Genomic DNA, 6,000 nt, shown 5'->3' on the forward strand with positions numbered 1-6,000 from the left:
GTTGAAACAGTAGGTTTGTGATAGTACAGTTTTTTAAAAGAATGAAGGTAAATTGGTTCAGTCATCTGACTCCTATTAATAATATAAGAGGTCTTTTGGATATTGTAGTACATTATAGTTAGACTAGAATAATATTCCCATTTCATAAACATATGTTTAAAAGTATGCAAAACCCTTCAATTTTTTTTAAAGTATGGAGTATGACATCCCTGGAATCTTGTTCTTCATATTGGGATTCCTGGGGGGGGGGGGACCCACCCTCTCTGCCAGCTTTCTGATTCACTTGTGGGAAGCTAGCAGGGAAGGTCATAAATGGCAATCATGTAACTGCAACTGTCATAAATGTGAATCAGGTACCAAGTGCCCAAATTGCAATCGTGACTACGGGGTGCTGCAATAGCTAGAACTTCAAGGACTGGTCATAGCAGTGGTGGAATACGACCAGTATGTCCTGGTATGGGTGTACTGGTGCCTGCTGGGAGCACCAGGTACCATTCCCATACGGTGCTCCGGAGGGCCCACCCGCCCGCCCTTACCTGTATTTGAGCCGATCAGGGCTTCTATGCATGCGCACGGAGTGTACGGCACCTCCACAATGCTCCGCCAAGCAGCTGGAGTGCTGCGGGTGGTAAGTACGCATGTGCTCTGCGCACATGCATGTGGTGGATGCCCGGCCCCGTTGCACCAGGATTCGGAACCCACCACTGGGTCTTAGATACCACTTATGGAGTGTGATAAATTTGTACAGTCACAAATGAGTGGTCATAACTCAAACTACCTTCATTTTTATCCCAGATCATCCTATGTAAAGTCTGCTAAGTTGGTCAGTCAATTATGAATTTAGTCACGAAAACATGATAGTTCAAACTATCTGTTTATTTAATATTTGTAGCTGGTTTTAAGTCTTTAAGTTTTGCCTGCAGTCTAGAGTTCACTGGATGTAGACAGTCAATAAATTTAAATGAAATAAATATCCTTACTACAAGGACATCACAGTTGTAGCATCTGCTTAGGTTATAAATGAATAAACTCAGTATTGCTCTTCTTTCCCTTTTTTATACTTGTGGCTCCAAGGTACCCCTAAGTATTTCATAAAATACTTAAAATGAATTATTAAAAATGGAAATAGGATAAAATGCTCCAGACTCAGAATTAGGTTAGTTTTGGTAAGTGACTTTACATGAAATTTAGCACAATGAAAAGCCTCCAAATTTCAATAGACTAGGTATCTTTTCCTTGAGAGTAAAACTCCTATTCTGAAATGATTGTTTCAACACCAGTTAAGTGCGTAACTGCAAACAAATGACTAAACACATTTTTTTATAAAATGTCATTTCAGATACCTATTATTTTTAAGTAACTGTCTTTGATACAATTAATACCTTATTCTGCTGCCAATCAAAGGAGTTGCATTATTATGTAACAAAAATTATAAAAAGCACTGAAAGAGTAACAGTTATTTTTAAGAAAATTTATGTGTTTTGAACTTACAACTTTTCTTGAAAAATGCTCTCCTTTTCCATTTTTACCATGATACATTTTTAGAAAAATGAAAGAAAGTGGATGAAGGAAGTTTCTAAAATTAAAACTTACCAGTACTTTTAAAACAGATAGCCCATGTAACACATGGGTAAGAAGTTGAGTAAGTTGTTAAAATGGCTTATAAATGATCAAAATAGTAACAAAACAGTTGTAAACATAAGTCTTTGGAAGAATTACCATCTTTCCATTATGGTGGATCCAAATTGGTTACTTACCTTCAACTGCAGTTCTTTATCTGTGAAGAATTATTGGTTGTTCACTGATCCAAAGGTGTGTTTGTAGCTTTCTAGAGCTTACAGAATCATTTCACAGAAGTACCCCCTTCCTTATGCTCCAAGCAACTAAGCAAAACTCCTACTCAACCCTTGTGGTTAACATGGATGCAGTTGATTTGAAGGCACCTAACTAGACAGGAGTGTGTGTGGTATAAATTCACAAGTGACAACTCAGAGAAATAAAATTATCAATAGAATAGATGTAGCTTAGAGTTGAACACACCCACAAACAGACAGGACAAGCTGCTGTATATAAACGGAGCAAGCCCCATTGCTTCTAGCACTGAAGATGTTACCTAATAAGGTAATGAAAGAACTGCAAGCAAACAATCAAGCTCAGAGAGCATCAAGGATTCCACAATAGATTAAGCAATTTATATCTCTTTAACGGCTTCCAATTCATACATGAGCAGCATAGTTCTTATTTATAAGAGCTTTGATATGTTCTAAAGTGACTGAAGAGAAGATGCCCTGCTAAAGATTTGGAAGCAAATATCCAACTGATAATGTTAGATGAAGATCAATGTCTCAACCACATGTCTCCTCAGCATAGCAGCTTATCCAGATGGGTGCTGCAGCCTGCAAATGTAAGAAATAAATATAAATCATATTCCAAATTTCATACATTTCAAGTTTTATTCCCATTCTATCTGATTGATTCCTTGGCCTCGAAAGGGCTCTGCCCTTCTGTTTTTCTTAAGAGTCATATTGACCGGGAATATTAATTCTCATATAATGTCTGTAAAGCAGTTGGAGAAAGTTTCCGAGGTGAACGTCATATTAGAACATGGATATGGGTGGTTGAAGATATGAAGTGTACACTTCTTTTGAGATCATGTAAAATTCTCTAGAAAAATCTGCCTCGTCTGAAACCAGAGGAATGGAATAGTCGTACCATTTCCTTGATGCCAATATTAGTGTAGTGGAGCAGGATTCTTTGTAGGAGTGGCACATTTGGAGATGAGTTAAGTAGGAAATGGAAGCTTTGAAGGAAGAAGTTACAATAGCTTCAAAGTCTGCCATTCTCAGAGCTAGCTTCCAAAGTATGACTCACAAATGGTTGTAATAAGTATATTAAGCAAATTCTTGGCACTTTGCAAGACCTTCAAGACAAGACAAGTTTGTAGCAACTGAAGTAGATCATTTTTCTCCCAAAGCACTTTTCTCAAAAAGGAGCCGTTAAATTGACCCAAAAAATTGAAGTTCAAATAACATTTGGGGGGGGGGGAGAGATGTACAGTAATTTTTTTCTTGAAAAGCATTGAGAGAAGGTAAACATTTAAGGGTGATCGGAGCTCAAGGACAAAATGTTAATATTGTGGCAGTGGGAGCTATGCAGGTGTGATTCATAGAGTCCAATAGAGCAGTGAAGGATAACCTTTTCTGGACCAAAGCAGGCGTGCACACCTGAACCCCCAAAATGTAATGTCTGTGAGGCTCCCACACATGCCTCCTGGGAATGTGCACATACCCCATCTCCCCGCGTGTGTGCACGCCCCACCTCACATGCCCCATGCTCCTGTGCATGTGCCCTGCCTCCCACATACACACACCACTCCCTAGCACGTGTCCCCCGCCCACGCATGCAGAGCAGAGACCCAAAGATCAGCTAGCCGGCAGGACGTCCGTGCACATGTTTGGTGGAGCTGAACTGGGGTGATGGCCTGCGTGCCTCCAGAGAGGGTGCTGCGTGCCATCTCTGGCATGCGTACCATAGGTTAGCCATCACAGCAATAAAGCATTCTGCATTCAGGATTTTGTAAACTGGTTATGCAGAACCCAAGAATTCCACAGGGAGCTGAATGAGTTCTATGAAGGCTTACAGGGAAAAAACCTGAACACACTTAACCATTCATCCCTGCCTTGACTCTGCTTTATCTCTCTTGCTGACTGTACATGACCATTGTTTGCAAGTGCTCCATGCAGAAGGTGAGTGCCTGGTTTTCCCTTGCCACATGCATATGGACACATAAAACGCAAATCTACCTGTCCCTCAACTCAGATAAATGTAGCTATTCCTTGACTTATGACCATTCATTTACAACTATTTCAAGTTACAACACTGAAACAATGTCTTATAACCAGTCCTTGCATTTAGACCATCACAGCATGTTGGTTAACAGTTATGTATTTATGACAATTGCAGCATTCTGGGGCTTTGTGATTGCTGTTTGTAACCTTCACAGCCAGCTTCTAACAAGCAAAACAAAGGAAGCAGGATTTGCTTAATGACAGCATGAGTCATTTAATAACTAGTTGGAGCACAAAAAGGTCATAAAATTGGGTGTGACTCACTTAACAACTGCTTTAGCAATGGAAACTCTAGTCCCAATTGTCGTAGGTTCCACCACAAAACCGCGGACGACAAAATCGCGCTCGACGAAAGCGCGCATTTGACGTCATCACAGCGCAACGAAAACATCGCGCTGTGATCGATAAATGTAAAAATAAAGCGAAAACCTTACCTTAAAAGTGACTTATGACCATTTTTCACACAATTATTGTGGCATCCCAATGGTCATATGATCAAAATTCAGACATTTGGCAATTGGTTCATACTTATGATGGTTGCGATATCCTGGGGTCATGTGGTCATCTTTTACGATCTGATGACAAGCGAAATCAATGGGGAAGCCAGATTTACTTAACAACTATGTTACTAAATTAACAACTGCAGTAATTCACTTACAAATCTGTCAAGTAAGGCCATGGGGCAAAATTCATGTAAATGTCTCAGGAACAGAAATTTTGGGCTCAATTGTGGTTGTAAGTCAAGGACTACCTGTAGAAGACTGGCTTACAAACTGGTACAATTGCAGATAGTACAAAAAATAGAAAACTCAATCCACTACTGCTTCAATCAAGACAAGTGTTGAAATAGGCTAAATATACTAGAAGTAACATTAATTGCACCACATTGAACATAAAAGAAAAGCAGTCATACTCTAGCTGTTGAGCGCTGATTAATTTAGTTAAAATGTTAAAACATTAACCTCCCAAATATAGCAACTATAAAATTCAAGGTCTATTTTTTGTTGTACTTGAAATTTTAATTTTGCATATACTGTATAATAAAGAGCTTACTTTTTGGTTTACTGCCAATTTTCTGTCATTTGTGTTCTTGTTCATCTGGAGTTCTAGGCTGTATGCTTGTTTAACTAACAGGTTCCACAACTGAACATTTGGAAAGTCTTATTTTAGGGCAGCTTTTGTCTTCTTGTCTTGCAAGAATCAGCACATTCGTGCTTCCAATTTGGGAGGAGGAGGAGGGTCATTTGTTTCTCTTGTTGCCTTTTGTGCTTTTGATCCTTTTTTACAGTTATCATTCATTTCAATAACATAATTCTTCATTCTCCTTTTGCCCTTACTTCCGGCAGTCATTATTAGTACTATGGAAAATCAATATATGTGCACCTGCACCAGTGGTGGGTTTCAAAATTTTTTAGAACCTCTCCTGTGGGTGTGGCCTGATTTGTGGGAGTGGCTTGCCTGGGTGGAAGTGGCTTGCCGGCCATGTGACTGGGTGGGAGTGGCTTGGCAGTCATGTGACTGGGTGGAAGTGGCCAACTTGTGAAATGTGGTGAAACTCACTTAACAATGCTCTTGCTTAGCAACCAAAATGTTGGCTCAGAAACTCTGGCATTTGAAGCACGCAAGTCTTAAAGCTGTCAAGTTACAAGACCCTTTAGAAAAAAACCCCAGGGATGTTCAAACTTGACAGCTTTAAGACTTGTGGACTTCAACTCCCAGAATTCATCCTCTTGCTCTTCATCTTGATGATGTGCGGACTGGCGGGTGGAGGGAGCTGGAACCGGTTCTAAATGGCACCGGTAGATTTGTGGAACCTCTTCTATAGAAGAGGTTAGAACTGGCAGGAACCCACCCCTAACCTGCATTTACTCACATTTTCCTCATGTTTTCTCTGCTTTTTCATTTTTCATGGTACTACCTTTATTGTCACAGTGCAGATATGACTGCTTCCTTTCATTATTATTTTTTTATATTATACACCACATGGAACCTGCTGAAATCGCTAAATTAGTAATGTTAAAATATGCAATTATAGTAAAGAAATCCATGATTTTGGTTTGTTTGTTTTGCTTTGTTTCTATTTTAAATTTAAGTCACCATAGGCATTGAGGATATAAATAAATTCCAAGGCTCAAATTGCCCAATTACTAAA

This window comes from Thamnophis sirtalis, unplaced genomic scaffold, assembly GCF_051295495.1.
Source record: "Thamnophis sirtalis isolate CommonGarterSnake01/CBP01778 unplaced genomic scaffold, rThaSir2_p1.2 scaffold_12, whole genome shotgun sequence".
In the NCBI taxonomy this organism is placed as follows: domain Eukaryota; kingdom Metazoa; phylum Chordata; class Lepidosauria; order Squamata; family Natricidae; genus Thamnophis; species Thamnophis sirtalis.